The following is a 15,926-nucleotide window of genomic DNA, read 5'->3' as shown; positions in this document are numbered from 1 at the left end:
TGTACCAGCCTAAGCTAGTAAAAAGCACTCCTGGACACCGCAGCCACCTAGGCTTCCCCATTTAGTTCAGAGTCCAGGAGGACTCCCAAACTGCGCACTTGGTCTTTCAGGGGGAATGCAACCCCATCTAAGGCCAGTTGTAAACCTCCATCCAAAGTAGTTGGTTTCCCAACCCACGGTACCTCCATCTTGTCTGTATTAAGTTTCAGCTTGTTCACCCTCATCTATCCCAAACAGCCTCCAGACACTCGTTCAAGAAGGCTTCCCTCATCTCTCTCCTTTCCCAACAGGTAAGGCAAGGAATGAGGGAAGCCTGCTGCATTGGGAGCAACCTCCTTAAGGCACCAAGAATGCTTGAGACAGGGGCTCCCAACAGAGCAATTCCCTCTTTGCTGTAGCAGCCAGAAAGAGGGAGCTTGTTACATTTCTGTGCTAGTGGTGGTAAGGGGGCTCCTCACTACACCACACAGCACAGAAGGCAAGTAATCTCTGTGGGCAGATTGCATTGCTTCTGAGCTACAAAGTGAGGAAGGGACTCCCCTTCTCATCACACAGCACAGAAGCCAAACATTTTTAATTTCATCCATTTGATTTGTACCCTGCCTGTCTACCAAGAAAATAGCACTCAAGGTGGCTTACATTCATAGATAAATAAAACTTGCTTAAAACAGTAACAAAACAAATACATTAAAACACAAGTAAAAACACAACAATAATAATAAAAGCAGCACCCAGCCCAGCAGATCTGCTTACATGCCAAAGTCCTGCATGAATAGAAAGATCTTTGCCTGCTGATGGAAAGACAGCTAAGAAGAAGCTAACTTAGCCTCCCTCAATGGGGAATTCCACAGCCTAGGAGCAGCCACCAAGAAGGCCTTCTCTTGTTTTGCCACCAAACATGCCTCTGAAGACAGCAGTACCAAAAGAAGGGCGTTTTCTGAAGATCATAAGATCCAGGCAGGCTTATATGGGAGAAGGCAGTCTTTCAACTAGCCTGGTCCCAAGTCATATAGGGCTGTATAGATCGTAACCACAACTTTAAATTGTGCCCAGAAGCAGACTGGTAAGAAAAGAATCACATCCACTCTGTAACAGGCCCCGGTCAATAGCCTGGTCGCAGTATTCTAGACCAGCTAAAGTTTCTGAACAGTTTTTGGAGACAGCCCCACATAGTATGCATTACAGTAGCGCAAGCAGGATGTAACTAAGGCGTGTGTGATGGTGGCCACATCAGACAGGATGTGGAATTCTAAGTGCATTTGGTGCATTGGAAGGAATGTTTGATTAGAGTCTGCAGTGCCATCCATCTGTGGCTAGTGAGTGTGAGAGAAAATGAATGATTGTGGTGGAGAGACAGAGAAAGAGAATGTGATGTATGTGTAAGTGGGCTGTGTGCATATGTAGGAGTGTGTGTGTATATTGGGGATGTTTATGTTTTAATCCAATCCACTTTTTGTTTTGATACCACCCACCGCCACCAGTAGGCAGGCCCTGACCACTTTCCCTTGAGGAAATGCAGCCCTTTAGGTGGGAAACGTTTCCCCACCTCTGTATTCACTAGTTATTACGTCATTGCATTTATTGTATCAATAACAGAAATATCATGGCTGCAATCCATGGCAAATACCATGACTGTAATCTGTGCAGTTCCCATGGCTGTGGAATATAAGATATCATAGGACTATTATGACATATGAGTTTAAATTAGGGCTGCAGCATTTGATCAATTAGTTGGTTATATCAACTGATTTAAAATGTGTTAAGCTGTATGCCCTGAAAGGCAGTATTGTAATACTGGAAATAAATAAATAAACAAACAAACAGAACAAGCCTCTTGATTAATCCAACAGCAGATCTTTTAAAAATATATTATTAATACCAGTAGTTATTGCAAAATTTGAATAAGCACTATCTTAAACAAGGCATTCCCTCTTGTTTCACACAGAGAGGGAATGCCTCTTCTCAGATGATGCTTGCTATGATACATGCATTGTCAAAAAATAAAGGTTCTTGCTTGAACTGTAATGTTTAACATAGGCCAATAGGCACAGCAATTGCAAAGACACTGGGAGAACAGCCCCAGGGCCATAGGACATAGTGGATTTCTACTCCTGTGGCCATAGCAATCCTATGCAAGTTTAGACACACACAAAAAGTCCTACAACTCCCAGCATGCCCCAGCTAGTATGGCTGGCTGGGGCATGCCGTAAGTTGTAGGACTTTTTTTCTGTCTTAACATGCATAGGATTTCACACTAAGGGCGTGATCCTATCACCGCTGGTTAGCAGCTAGACAGCCATAGGATAGGTTGGTTCTCTGAGAACCAACCTTCACCCCCTCTGGCACTGCCTCATAGGCAGCGCGGAATGGCCCTGTGCTTGGAAGAGGAGTGCGGAGCGGTGAAAACAGAGCGTTCCTGGGAGTGTGCCAGGGCAGGGAACTCGGAAATCTGGTACAACACATCCAACATGTCATCCGGCAGCCACTTCTCATGCTTCAACTTCCTGCAGCTAGACAGCCGAAATCGGCTGTCATACCGCAAATGCAGGGCGCCCTGCATTGGATAGGCAGTCGTCCCCGAATTTGGAGGTGGCCGCCTATCCCAGTAGGATTGCTCCATCCATCAATTAACTATTCAACTTAGGGTGTAATCCTATACCACTTACCTGTGAGTAAGCCTTATTAATTTCAGTGGGGATTGTGCTCTAAAACTCATACAATTAATTAAGATTTCTTCAGTCACATGACAGCCCTAGTGTAAATGAAACTGTGTACATTAAAATAAATATTAAGAAATAACTATTAATGTTTAGAGTATGAACTGCTATCTCGTGACCTTGCCACATGAAAATTACTAGGAATTTGAAAAGGAGTAAAATTTTCTTCCTTTGGGGGCTTGTTCCAATACAGGGTGTTTCAAAATGATGGACCCAATTTCAAAACAGTATATTTCACAATGGCAACATGTTACAATTACACCAAAAGTTACAAATGGTTTAATGAGTTATCAAGTTTTACTAACCATTTTATAAATGCTCTATGTGCCCTCCCTCTGTACAGACAATATCGAGACGATAGTTGAATTCATCCCAAACGTCTCTCAAAGTGTCTTCTTCCACTGAAGTCACTGCTGCCATGATTCTGTTTTTGAGGTCATCCAGGTTAGCCACTAATGGTGGCACAAAAACACGTTCTTTGACGTATCCCCACAAGAAAAAGTCACAGGGTGTAATGTCTGGAGATCTTGGGGGCCAAGAGTGTAGCGCCAAGTCTTGGGGTCCCGTGCAGTCTATCCAACGTTGAGGCAGTGTGTCATTTAGAAAACGTCGAACCGGCAGGCGCCAATGTGGCGGTGCTCCGTCTTGCTGAAAAATGAAGTCATCGGAATCTTCATTAAGTTGTGGAAAGAGCCAGTTCTGCAGCATTTCGAGATACGTTTGCCCCGTAACTGTGTTTCCCGTGAAAAAGAAAGGGACATAAACCTTTTTTTGAGAAACAGCACAAAACACGTCCACTTTCAGGGAATTACGCTCATTCTCTATCGTTTCGTGTGGATTCTGTTATCCCCATATGCGCACATTGTGACGGTTAACTTTACCGCTTAGATGAAACGTTGCTTCATCAAAAATCAAAAGCAGTAAGAAGCTGTCATCCTCCATGTTCTGTAACATCGCATCACTAAATTCTACATGCTTTCCTTTGTCAGCTGCACGAAGGGCCTGTATCAATTGCAACCGGTATGGCCTCATGATTAAACGTTGTCTTAACACACGCCAGACAGTCGTATGAGAGATCACAAGTTCTCGGATGGCACAACAAGTAGACTTGTGCGGGCTACGCTGAAAACTCTCTTGAATTCTTCTCACGTTTTCCTCTGAAGTGCGTGGTCGCCCTGTGCTCTTCCCCTTACATAACCAGCCTGTTTCCTCAAATTGTCAGTACCAATGACGAATGCTCTTTGGCATTGGCGGATCAATGCCAAAATGCTGTTGAAACACACGCTGCACCGCAATTGCGGATTCAGTCTTGCTGAACTGCAGAACGCAAAACACCTTGTATTGAGGGGTTGCCATCTTGCGAATGACTGAGGCTAGGGGCAGTTTGTGTGCTGAGAGAGGCATCTAGCGGTGATCATTTGAAACTCTCTGCCCCACCCTTTCAAGTGGTAAGAGTTTCATTCATGGGCAGTTCGTGGTTGCAGAGATATAGCGATTTCAAATCGGATCCATCTTTTTGAAACACCCTGTATAACCTTCAAGTCTATGAAAAGTGTTGGAAGTACATCATGCTTGCATAATTCCTATGTATGTCTTGGATGTTCCTATTGAAATTAGTGCACAGGAGTTTTACCTAGTCTTCAAACGAACTTTGCTTTCCCGTCTTCCTCCAAAGTGAGGAACTGCTATTGATCAATTTAAATCAGCACAATAAACAGAATATGAACTGTTGCCAGTAGGTGGCAGGCTATCAATACAATACATTGTGCTATATGGTTTAAAATAAACCTGTATGTATATATGTATGTATGTGTATATATATGTATGTATATATGTATGTATGTATATGTGTGTGTGTATATATATATATTCAGTACCGACGTTAAAAACTGATCTAGAACAAGTTCAAAGAATATTGCATCAAGGTATAACGTATTTAAGGTACCTATTTTATTTCCTACATTTCAGTTCTTTATAGCGAAACTACAAAGTACAATCCACTGTTAAAATGGTTTGCTGGTATTATATGGCCTTCTGGGAATTGCAACATAAGTATCATAACTAGATCTTTTTTATTAGCTGTTTTCTCTGTGTGTCACAAGTATGCATGTTTGATGGCCATTTCACCAAAAATGAATATTTTCAGCATCAAAGTAAAGATTTTCAGTCTGTGTAATGGAGCAAATAGACAAATTCTTCCATGATGCAGCCCGCCATAATGTCCACAGAACTCAGTAAGCAGTTCAGGCAAACTTTCTGCCATGACCTTAAGGGAGTGTTCACACAAGCATATTCATCACTTGATAAACTGGAACACCATTACAGGTGTAAGAGACACCACATGTCACAGACAGCTTTCATATTACCTGACAAACGCTTCAAACACTTTTTCAATGGAGGCAGTTCAATTGTTCAACTGTAAATCAAGTGATAAGTGATCAAGTATTGTGCCTGGGTGTGTGAATCAACTATAAGTCACCACCAGTATGTAGAACTGAATACTGTATTTACACTGCATTCTGGCTGTGCATAGTAGACTTTGACAGTGTCGATTGCATGACATGTTAAGGTATAGTGTCAGGTGATTGCATAATACAGACATTAAAGACCTGAGGGTCTTTTCTAATAGCATAGTGATATTCCTTATATGCATTTGGCACAGTGAAATACTAGATTACCGCACTAGCATCCTGCACTGGATATTTTAACACCAGGTCCTTGAGGCTCCATTTCAACCATCTCACCTGTCCAGGTAGCTTACTGGACACCAGCTGGGTTTCCTTAATATGCCTTGATGGTAATATGTCAACCACCTAGTTTCCCCCTGCTGATGTTGACAACAATTTCCCCTTTTCAGGTCTTTGAGCTTGGCCCTCAGGTTCTGACAATCTGCTGCTCTCTAGCCCATAGCTCAGTGAACTTCTCACCTACAGACAGACATTTTGCCTTACATTTTTGGTACTCTGATCGACACAGTCCTGCTGTTGAGCTGGGCTCAAGGTAAACAACTCAAATAAGTTCATCACACACAAACAGGGGGGAAAAATCTACTGGGGGCTAGGGAGCAGCAAAACAGTAATATGAATGGGCCTTCCACCATAGTGAGAACAAAAACAGTAGGTAATTATTCTGATAGTCAGGAATAAAAGAGTGTCATTTTATGAACATTCCCCTAAGACAAGCCTGCCTATATGCTGGACTTGTTGTCTTATATATCTTGCACTCCCCATGTCCTGTCTGATGCCAATTTCCCTTTATCTCACTAAAGCAATACATTTTGTTTGACGTTGAAAACTTGTTACAGGGGCCAGATTATGTATTAAGTCTTATCAAGACTCTTGGCTGTATGGTTTACCATAAAACATAGTGTTATGTTACTTTTCTCAGTCAACACAAATATACATTAATCATGCTACTTACTTTAAAAGGGGTGGGGAGACATATCACCGTTCTCAGATTACATTAAAACAAATCATGTACTTCTAGTAACCCTTTCCCTCTGGACCAGGTATGTTACTTTCATCCTTGACTATCTGTGGTTGGTAATGGGATAGATAGGGTGAATAAATAGAGTTGTTTGTGGTGCGTGGACCTAGAACTGGGGAAACTGGAGAATTACCTGTGCCAGATTGGGTCACACTTCCCCTAAAATAGTAGAGTCACACTTAGAAGCGCTCATGAATCCAGATCTCCTCCTGCATTCTCAGGTCAGGATAACGGCCAGGAGCATGCTCTGTCAGGTTTAGCTGATACTCCAGCTGCATCTCTTCTTGAGCAAGTAAACCTCTCCATCGTTGTGCATGCCTGCTAACCTCTTGACTGGGCTACTTTGATGTGATTTACATGGGACTGGCCTTTGAATAGAGATTGGAAACTTCAGTTGGTCCAAAATGTGGCAACCAGATTAATGCCAAGTGTTAGCTGCTAGGAGGACATAACCTCAATACTGCAAGAAATCCACTGGCTACGGATTTGTTTCTGGGCCAAGTTCAAAGTGCACATTCTTGTCCTGAAAGCCTTTCATGGCCTATGTCTAGAATACCTCCCTCTTCATTAGTGACCTGTGATTGTTCACCTGCCTATGTATTTATCAGAGTAAGATTAATTTCGATGGCTAGTGTGGTTGTCCTACTTTTTTGGAACTCTCTGCCATCTGGGATCCACCCGATCAAGGTACTTGGCACATTTATGTGTACTGTCTTTCCAAGCAGGGGGTTGATGTTAAATGTGCTGGGAAGTTAGATATTATTATATGTCTTACTAGCTCTTGTGTTGGTTGCTGATTGTTAGAGCTTTTCTGCTGATTATTAGAGCTTTTCTACATGAGGCTGTTATGCTGTACCTACTTTCGGTTTTGTTGCAGAATTGAGATCCAAGCACTACACAAAGAGCGTTTCCTTTCCTGCTTTTCCACAACATAACCTCTAGATGGCACTGTGGTATAGTATAGTGGAATAGCACAAATACACGAGTGGAAAATTTTTCTTTTGCTTTCACAGATAATACTGCATTTTCCCTGCTCTAAAAAAAACTTGCCAAAAGTACTGCTTAAAAAAAGAAATGCAATTGGAGGGTCATGATATCATCTAAAGGACCTGTAAACAATCATGAGTAGGGAATGACAAGCACACAATAAATGCCTCATGTGGAAAATATTGTTAGGTTTTGCTACTATTTTTTTCTTCTAAATTGTAAATTATATAAACTGTATTTTGTAAAGCTTTTTCATGACCACTGCCCAGTTTGATCATTTATTTAAGTTGAAAAGTGGATTATAAATTTTCAAATAAATAAAATAAAACTCTAGTTCTAAAAATATATGTAGATGATCTGTTGAAAAACTGTTGCCTTAGTAGCAAGACTTTATTATTTGTACTTTCCCTAAGGAAACTGTTTTCCACTGTCAAAACACTTCATGATAGCCATGCCTGAGATACTATGTGAAACCATTGCTTTTCTTAATTGCTAAGGTATTGGCTCAATATAAAACAAATTTGTTGGCTGTAATGCACAAGAAGTATTTCCAAATTTGATGCTTCTGGGTGGTTAATGTCAAGCAGGCATTTTAAAATACAAGATCCACAAAGCCCACCCATGATTATAAATCTGAACATAAGGACAGTGTTTTAACAAGGTCAACTCCAGTGAAAGCTGTTCCTAGTCCAGTATCATTAATTTCCAACAAAATTGCTTTGTGTGCATCATTCCACATATGGAAGTCTGTTTATCGGTGACCCCCAGTTGCTTCCTTGCCCACACTTTAATTTTGCCTGTACCTACAACTTCTATTAACGAATGCACCCAGATCAAGTCACATCTAGTTTGGCACAACTGCTTTTCTGCTTTTAACAAAGCAGCATTCTCTTAATCTTTTTAAAACCTCAGAAGAGCAGCAGCTACAAAAAACAAAAAAGATTAACAAAGAGGGAAATGCAAAACTCCTGCTATTTAACAGACCAATTCACTGCTGCCCTATTAAACTAAAGAACAATCAGTCTTGGGAAGCTATGAAGCATGTCAAAGATAATATGTTATGGCAAATATCATTATATCAACAGAGATTATTCCAGTCTTGAAAATGAAGTAATCAAAAGTGAAGATTTAAACTTCCTAAGCCTGGGATCCCCAGAGTGGTGCCTTGGGCTGCCACTGCACCCGTGAGGCCATGCTGAGGTGCCCACCTAGCTGCTGCTGCCTCTGGGTTATTTTCTTTCCTCAGTGCCAGTAAATGGGGCAATTTCTCCATTCATGTGAATGGGTGGTAGGAAGCTGCCCTGCCAAAAAACAGCTGGAGCGGGGAAAGGCCACTTTCCGACTGAGGAGCCCTCAGGCAACAGGGTGTATACTGGGGAAATAGGCTTCCCCACCACTACCACCACCACCACGATTTTTCAGCAGGGCAGCTTTTCTCTCCATTATTCAAGTAAATGGAGAAATCACTCCATTCACTTGCCTAGGGGGAAAATGGCTGGAAATGCTGCATGTGTGCGCGTTCTCTCTCTCTCTCTCTCTCTCTTTCTCATTCTTTTTCTCTTCATGTCTCTCTGTTTTCCCTCCCCCCATTCTCTCTGTCTGTCTGTATTTGCTGTGAGAGAGAGAACATAGAGAGTGTGAGCAGAGGTGCTCCCAAATTTTGTGACTGGCCACACCCTCATGACAGCAATTTTGTCATTAGCTATTCCTCCCTCAGCAACCATTTTGTAGTTGCACCCACGGCACTTTTAAAAAATGTCAAATGTGCCTACAGGTCCCAATAGGTGAGAACCTCTGGCTCAGACAATCCAGTGTCATGACCCAAACTATGTTCTTCTATTCTAGATTTCTGTTCTTTAAGCAATATACCTTAATTGTACATCATTCCCACACTTGACAGCTCAAAAGAGTCTAATCAGAGTTTTATATTCCAGTGCACTTAAGATTCACAGAACTGCAGAGAATCCCTACTTTTTTTCATTTTTATTTCAACCGCCCTCTGTCATTTCCCATTCTAAGCAGCTTACCAGTAACTTGGGTTGAAATCTGTGGGATTTGCCTCCAAGTGAATATTTTTATATTTGTGGTTCCAGGCAAACAGGTTGAAGTCAGAAGGCATCAACATAATGGAAGGCCGAAGTTGCAGTAAACTCTGAATCAATCAGGATCACTGGCTGGGTTTCGCTTACTGCATGGAATCACTCAAAGGAAAAACATTAAGCATATGGTAGATATTTGTAACATCAAGACCTTTTGCTCATGGTAGTGCTGCATATAAAGAAAGCAGATGTTTAACAGTAAGCAAAACACAAACATGTATCTATGCAACATTCTGTTTAGACATTCATCCTCCTGAAAGCAGTTTAATGCCAAGCAGGCAAGCCACGGTTAAGAAAGCATAGTTGTAGAGACCAGGCCATTTCATTAAAGTGTCTGGTGACCATTCGTCCAAGAACATTAGGATAAATTGGTCACAATTTTGAGGAGGAGAGCATAAGATTGGTAAGAATAATCTCAAACCAATAAGCAAAGAGTGTGGAATAATAGTTCAGAACTGGAACAGCACAAGCCCTAAACAGTTTGGGGCCAGGATACATGGAAGACCTGCTCCTCCCATACCCACCTACTGCCCATCCCTGCATTCAACATCAAAGGCCCTCCTCTGTGTCCAGACACCCTCTGGGATACCCTATATAGGTTTAGTTGACCTCTTTTAACCCTGGGATGGAGCATGTGTAGCCCCCCAGATGTTGTTGGACTGGAAATCCCATCATTCCCCACTATGCTGGCTAGGGCTGATGGGAGTTGCAGTACAACAACATCTGGAGGGCCACACATTCCCCACCCTTATTTTTAAGCTTTAGGCAAGCTGCTAAGCATTTTTATTTTGCCTAGCTTTTAATTTGGTTTGGATTTTTTGTCTCCTTCTTGTTGGTTGGGTTTTGGTTCATTTTAGTCTGCTGTTTATTATATTGTGTGTGTGTTTTCTGTTTTGTTGTGAGCTGGTTTGAAAGCAGAATTCAAATGATTTTACAAATAAATTAATCAATACAGAAAGATGTCTATCTCCTGGCTTTATTTCCATAATGGTGCTTGAAGCAGGGTCATGACTCAGACCTCCAGCAGCAACTTGGATGTTGATGGAGGAGAGGGGTCAGGGGGAATCAGGAGAGCCTGGAGCCCAACCCACAGAGGGGCTGCTGAATCTGGATCCTGGCACCACTGAGCCTAGCAACCAAGGTTCTTCCAAACCCCAAGCCCAGACCTCTAGTGACTGCAGCCAGCATCGTTGACATCCCACTAAACTTGTGCATGACCACAGGCAACATGCTGGGTTCTCCAGGATTAAGGTGCAGAGCCTGGGAGGGTTACAGTGATCAACTCTTGTTGCAACAAGTTCTGTCTTCCCTGGGGCCTGTCCAGGATTCTGGAAGACCTGTTTCTGACCACTCTTGTTCCTTGACTCTGGTTCTTGACCTGCTAAGATCTACTAGACACAGCTGCTGCCTGTTGGCCCTTTGCTGTTTCTCCCTGATTCACACCAACTGCCCAACCTGCTTCCTCCAGACTCCACCATGGGCACATCCTTGCCAGGACAGAACAAGCAGCATACATAAGATCCCTATGCACTCTCCCATCCAGACACTGAGACCACAAGTTATGTTGCTACAAAACTCAGTGCCATTATGTATAAGCAGCAGCAGTGAAAACAGCAGCATGCTTACATGGCACTGGCAGTACATATTGCTATTCCTGGACACCACATCAGCAGCTGGGGTTGGGGTGGACTGAAAATGCCCACTGCTCAATGGCAACAGGTACAGCCCAGCTTACCCAGTAGGTTGCTTTGTAGCACCTACACAGAAGCCTCCAACAGGCATTATTGTTTGTACTTATTCCCTGTTTGACTCAATTAGGATCTCCAAGGCAGCTTACAACAACAAAATGCAGATAGATAAAAGTTTAAAGCAATCAGCAACTGAGCAGCAGAAATTCATCAGCAGCCTAAATAAGACAACAGAGAGGCTGCTAGCTTAAAATATCACATGCTGCCAAAGGCTTGGGTAAATATATATTTTTTAAACTGTTACCTAAACCACAATAGGTTTAGGTACCTGCTAAAGATGTTTTGCATGCAGAATGTCCCAGGTTCAATCCCTGGCATCTCCAGGTGGGGCTGGAAAAACTCCAGCCTAAAACCCTGGAGAGCCGCTGCCAATCAGTGTCAACAGTCCTGGGCTAGATGGACCCATGATCTGACTCAGGGCTGATCTACACTTACGGGTTTTTTTTGCTTCCAATGAGATTTCACCGCCCATCTTTCACACTACGCAGTACCTGCCTCGAATTAGAACCGGAATTTCCCGCTTCCGTGCTCCCACTTTTAATACCCTGATATCCTGGTATTTCCCCTTAATATGCTCTGATTTTCCGTCTTCACTACCGTATCTGGTCGTAGTCTCCTACCCTGTCTGTCCATATACGGCAGTGTTTGTATTTCCCTCCTGTCCAGTCACAGCTCTCAACAGCCCCATGTTGTCTTCCGGCTACTGATCACATAGCTTCCTCAGCATTCAGTGTTTCCTCAGCAACAAGCAAAGGGCTGGATGTGCACACACTTGTCTGATCTCGGAAGCTAAGCAGGGTCAGCCCCAGTCAGTAGTTGGATGGGCGACCGCCTGGGAATCAGGCTTCCTGCATTGAGCAGGGGGTTGTTCTATCCCTCCAAATGAGACTAAGGGCCGATGTACATTGCGCCCGTCATCGCAATGAATTCGGTGTCCTGTCGGGTTAAACGCTCTCGCATTAAAACGTGATTATTCATACTCACCCATTTTCCCCGTTGCGGTGCTTCATCGAATGTGCAAGCTTGGTTCACACTCAAGTGCTGTGCTGGTTTCCTGCTCTTAAAGATGGAGGCTCTCGTTGGAGGATCCGAAACTCTTCCTGTTTCTGCTGATTCCACGCCCACCATGCTCACAGCTCTCGACGGCCCCATGTCGTCTTCTGGCTACTGATCGCATAGCTTCCTCAGCATTCAGTGTTTCCTCAGCAACAAGCTGTCAGGAGCACCCTAGCTGCCTCTTGCAGTCCCCACCAATAGCCAACTCAGGACACAGACAACGAGGATTCTTTCCGAGACTTTATTCATTTATTGCTTTATGACTCTTTCAGATAGTAATCACTAGTGACAAAGCAAGGAACAGCACTGGGGAAAGATAGCAGAGTAGCCTAAGCTCCAGGTAAGGCAGTTGGTCCCCATTTGAAGGAGAACCACGGGAAGACCCTGAACTTATGGGCTAGGGAGAGATCCTCCCTCTTTCCCTTGGGTCCTCGGGATGCGACCATTGTTTGAGCGCCAAACAAGTGGTACGCCTCCTTTCTGCGCCCTCCATCTGTCGTCGCTCCCTATGTCTGCGCCGAGTGTCCAGCAAGCCCCTCTCCAGTGCTCTCTCACTGCCAGGGTCACTATCTATCCCAGGAATGCTGGCAGGAGGAATCTCTGCCAGCTGCTGTGCTTGTGAGAGATGAGCGAGCTCCTCTCCCATGGATTGCTGTTTCTCCTCAGAATCAGAACTGCTCTGGGGCTCTATAGGCTCAGTTTCCACCCTGACACAAGCAAAGGGCTGGATGTGCACGCATTTGTCTGATCTCGGAAGCGAAGCAGGGTTGGCCCCGATCAGTAGTGGGATAGGCGACCGCCTGGAAACCAGGCTTCCTGCATTGAGCAGGGGGTTGTCCTATCCCTTCAAATGAGACTAAGTTTTACCCCCTTCGGCTTTTTCTTAAATTAAGACATTATCTTCGAAGAGTCGTGGCTTCTCCGCAATTTTTTTTTTCTAATTCAGGCATGGTCTTTGAAGATTCGAATCTTTGAAGATTCAAAAATTCAAAGATCTGAAGCCTCAAATCTTTGAATTTTCGAATCTCTGAAGATTCGAATCTTCGAAGATCATGCCTGAATTAGAAGGGGGGAAAATCGCGGAGAAGCCATGACTCTTCGAAGATAATGCCTTAATTTTAAAAAAAGCCAAAGGGGGTAAAACAGTCTCATTTGAAGGGATAGAACAACCCCCTGCTCAGTGCAGGAAGCCTGATTCCCAGGCGGTCGCCCATCCCACTACTGACCGGGGCCAACCCTGCCTGGCTTCCGAGATCAGACAAGCATGCACACATCCAGCCCTTTGCTTGTTGCTGAGGAAACATTGAGTGCTGAGGAAGCTATGCGATCAGTAGCCGGAAGACAACATGAGGCCATCGAGAGCTGTGAGCATGGTGGGCGTGGAATCAGCAGAAACAGGAAGAGTTTCTGATCCTCCAATGAGAGCCTCCATCTTTAAGAGCAGAAAAGCATCACAGCGCTTGAGTGTGAACTGAGCTTGCGCATTCGATGAAGCACCGCAACAGGGAAAATGATGAGTGTGAATAATCACGTTTTAATGCGAGAGTGTTTAACCCGACAGGACACCGAATTCATTGCGATGACGGGCGCAATGTAGATTGGCCCTCAGTATAAGGCAGCTTCCTATGCTCCAATGAATATAGTTGGAGAGAGAGTTCCAAAGTCTGGGTGCCACCACAGAGGAGCCCCTGTTACTGTAGCCACCCACTCTTTCAGTGGATTATTGTAATGTACAAACAGGTTCATATGGGAACAGGTGGTCCTTCAGGTATTTTGAGCCTCATTTGTTTAAGGCTTTTGGATGTCAACCATTTGTACAAGCCACTAGAAGCCTCTGGTTGGATGTTGCAGCCCCTGCCTTGGAAAAACAGGACTGTCCCTGTCCCTAGTTCTTGCTTGAGGGTCAACGCATACACACAGCCACAGCCACAATTTGACTACTGCTTGGCAGTGGCATCTGAGAATGGCACCACACGCCACCCCCAGGCCACTCCTGGCATGGATGACTTTCAAATGAAAAAGGACACTGAGGGTCAAACTAGATAGGATGCTAATTGCATGCATACAATTAATATGCACATTTTAAAAAATGTAAGTAGCACCAATATTAGAATGTAAATAGCACAAATTGAGGCTTGCCCTCCCAGTGCACATAGCAGCTCAGGGAGGGGGGAGAATTTTTGTAAGAACCACAGCGGGGAGGGGGGAACAACATTAAAATTTCCCTTCCCACTCTCAGTTGTTTTGATGCTGCTCACACTCCTCCACTGGTGGTTTACATTTTTTTATGTACTCATTAATTGGCCAAATGCAATTAACATCAAATCTAGTTTCACACTTAGATTCTCTATGAAGTGATTTCTACGTACATACATACATACATACAGCATGTAGTTGCAGTCTATGATGGTGGGAATTATTACTTTGTGGAGGATTATCCTGTTGTGTTTAAGTGTTGATCTGATGAGCCCCTCGAGTTGAACATTACTATTTAGCAGTTTGAACTGTAACCCAGTTAAGAGGAAACCTTGGGCTTAAGCTAAGAACAAGTGTTCAAGAGAATTTCTCCCAGTCCTAGAAAAAGTATGTTCTTGCAGGAGCAACCTTATACCAATACTGTACTTTTTGTTGTGCAGGTCAATGCAGCCTGCACTAGCCCTACTGTGGTGCTTTCCTACCACAGATTCTCAGTAGTTGTGGTTCATCTCTAGGTAGCAATGAGAGAGCTTTTCTACATGAGGCATTTATTGTGTGCTTGTGATTCCCCACTCATGGTAGTTGGTGTCTGCTTTCAATGGTCTCACTATCCTCCAGGGCATTTCCCATGCGTCCCAAGCATTTTCGGGGGGGGGGGGGAGGTGATCAGGGAAAGTCCGATATTGGGGGGAATGGCGGAATGAAACACTAGTGTAGTTGCACAGTTCCACTATACCACAGCACTGCCTAGAGTTTATATAGCAGAACACATAGAAAAGCAGAGAGGGATAAACCCCAGGAAAAAAAGTGTGTAGTGGATCCGATCTTAATCCCACAAAGAATCCAGAAGCAGAACCATGGTAAAGTGGCAGGTTAAAAGCCTCATCTAGTAAAGCCCAACATTTCAGTTTCAAATAAAGAGCTTCAGCTATTGGGTGGTATAAACATGTAAATAAATAAATAAACAAACAAACAAACAAACAAATAAATAAATAGTGCAGTTGATGGAGCAAAGATAAATAATGCGGGCCAAACTACACATTATGGGAGGAGATCTGTGACTCATCTGTGTAAATGCAGCCATGGGGGTGGGATGCTACTAATTTTGTTTGGGGAAGCAGCAGAGTAGCTAGGGTGGGGCACCAAACCCTTTCCCCCTGCACCATTTTCCAGATCTTAACAGGCTGCTGTTTGTTCTGCACGCTGCAAATAGCAACTTACTGAAGAGATTAATATTGGGAAGATGGAAAAGCGTCAATACCATCAACCACTACCCACACTACTTCCCTGATCACATTAGTACATGTTCATACACACATATCTTCATACACAGCAGCATTTAGTTGGAAAAAAACAAAATGTCGGAATATCAGCTATGGAGCTCACAATACAAGATGCAGTTCGGCTGTAAGTCTCACAGTTACAAATAAAACACTGTTGCATATAACATTACTAGTTATTTTTGTTTTTACTTTTAAAATTAGTAACAGTTTGCAGACATATTTATATGAATGAGCCTTCTAAAAATCTCTTATCAAAGTTCACCACAAAGGTTATTTCACTACAATTTTATAAAGAGGTCTGAACAGAGAAGGAAACCCCACTATTACTATTCTGAAGAGACACAGTGTTTGTGG

General features: G+C 43.4%; 1 pseudogene; it reads right to left on the bottom strand.

Moving 5' to 3' along the window:
• Window positions 1–2,970: 2,970 nt before the first annotated feature.
• On the bottom strand, window positions 2,971–4,073 carry LOC146339918 (uncharacterized; annotated as a pseudogene).
• Between the last annotated feature and the right edge of the window lie 11,853 nt (window positions 4,074–15,926).

This window comes from Heloderma suspectum, chromosome 7 (assembly GCF_057233095.1).
Source record: "Heloderma suspectum isolate Gila_16-S chromosome 7, 16-S_ref, whole genome shotgun sequence".
NCBI classification, from domain to species: Eukaryota; Metazoa; Chordata; class Lepidosauria; order Squamata; family Helodermatidae; genus Heloderma; species Heloderma suspectum.
The sequence above is the reverse complement of the archived record's forward strand: the minus strand, read 5'-3'. Positions and strand labels throughout refer to the sequence as shown.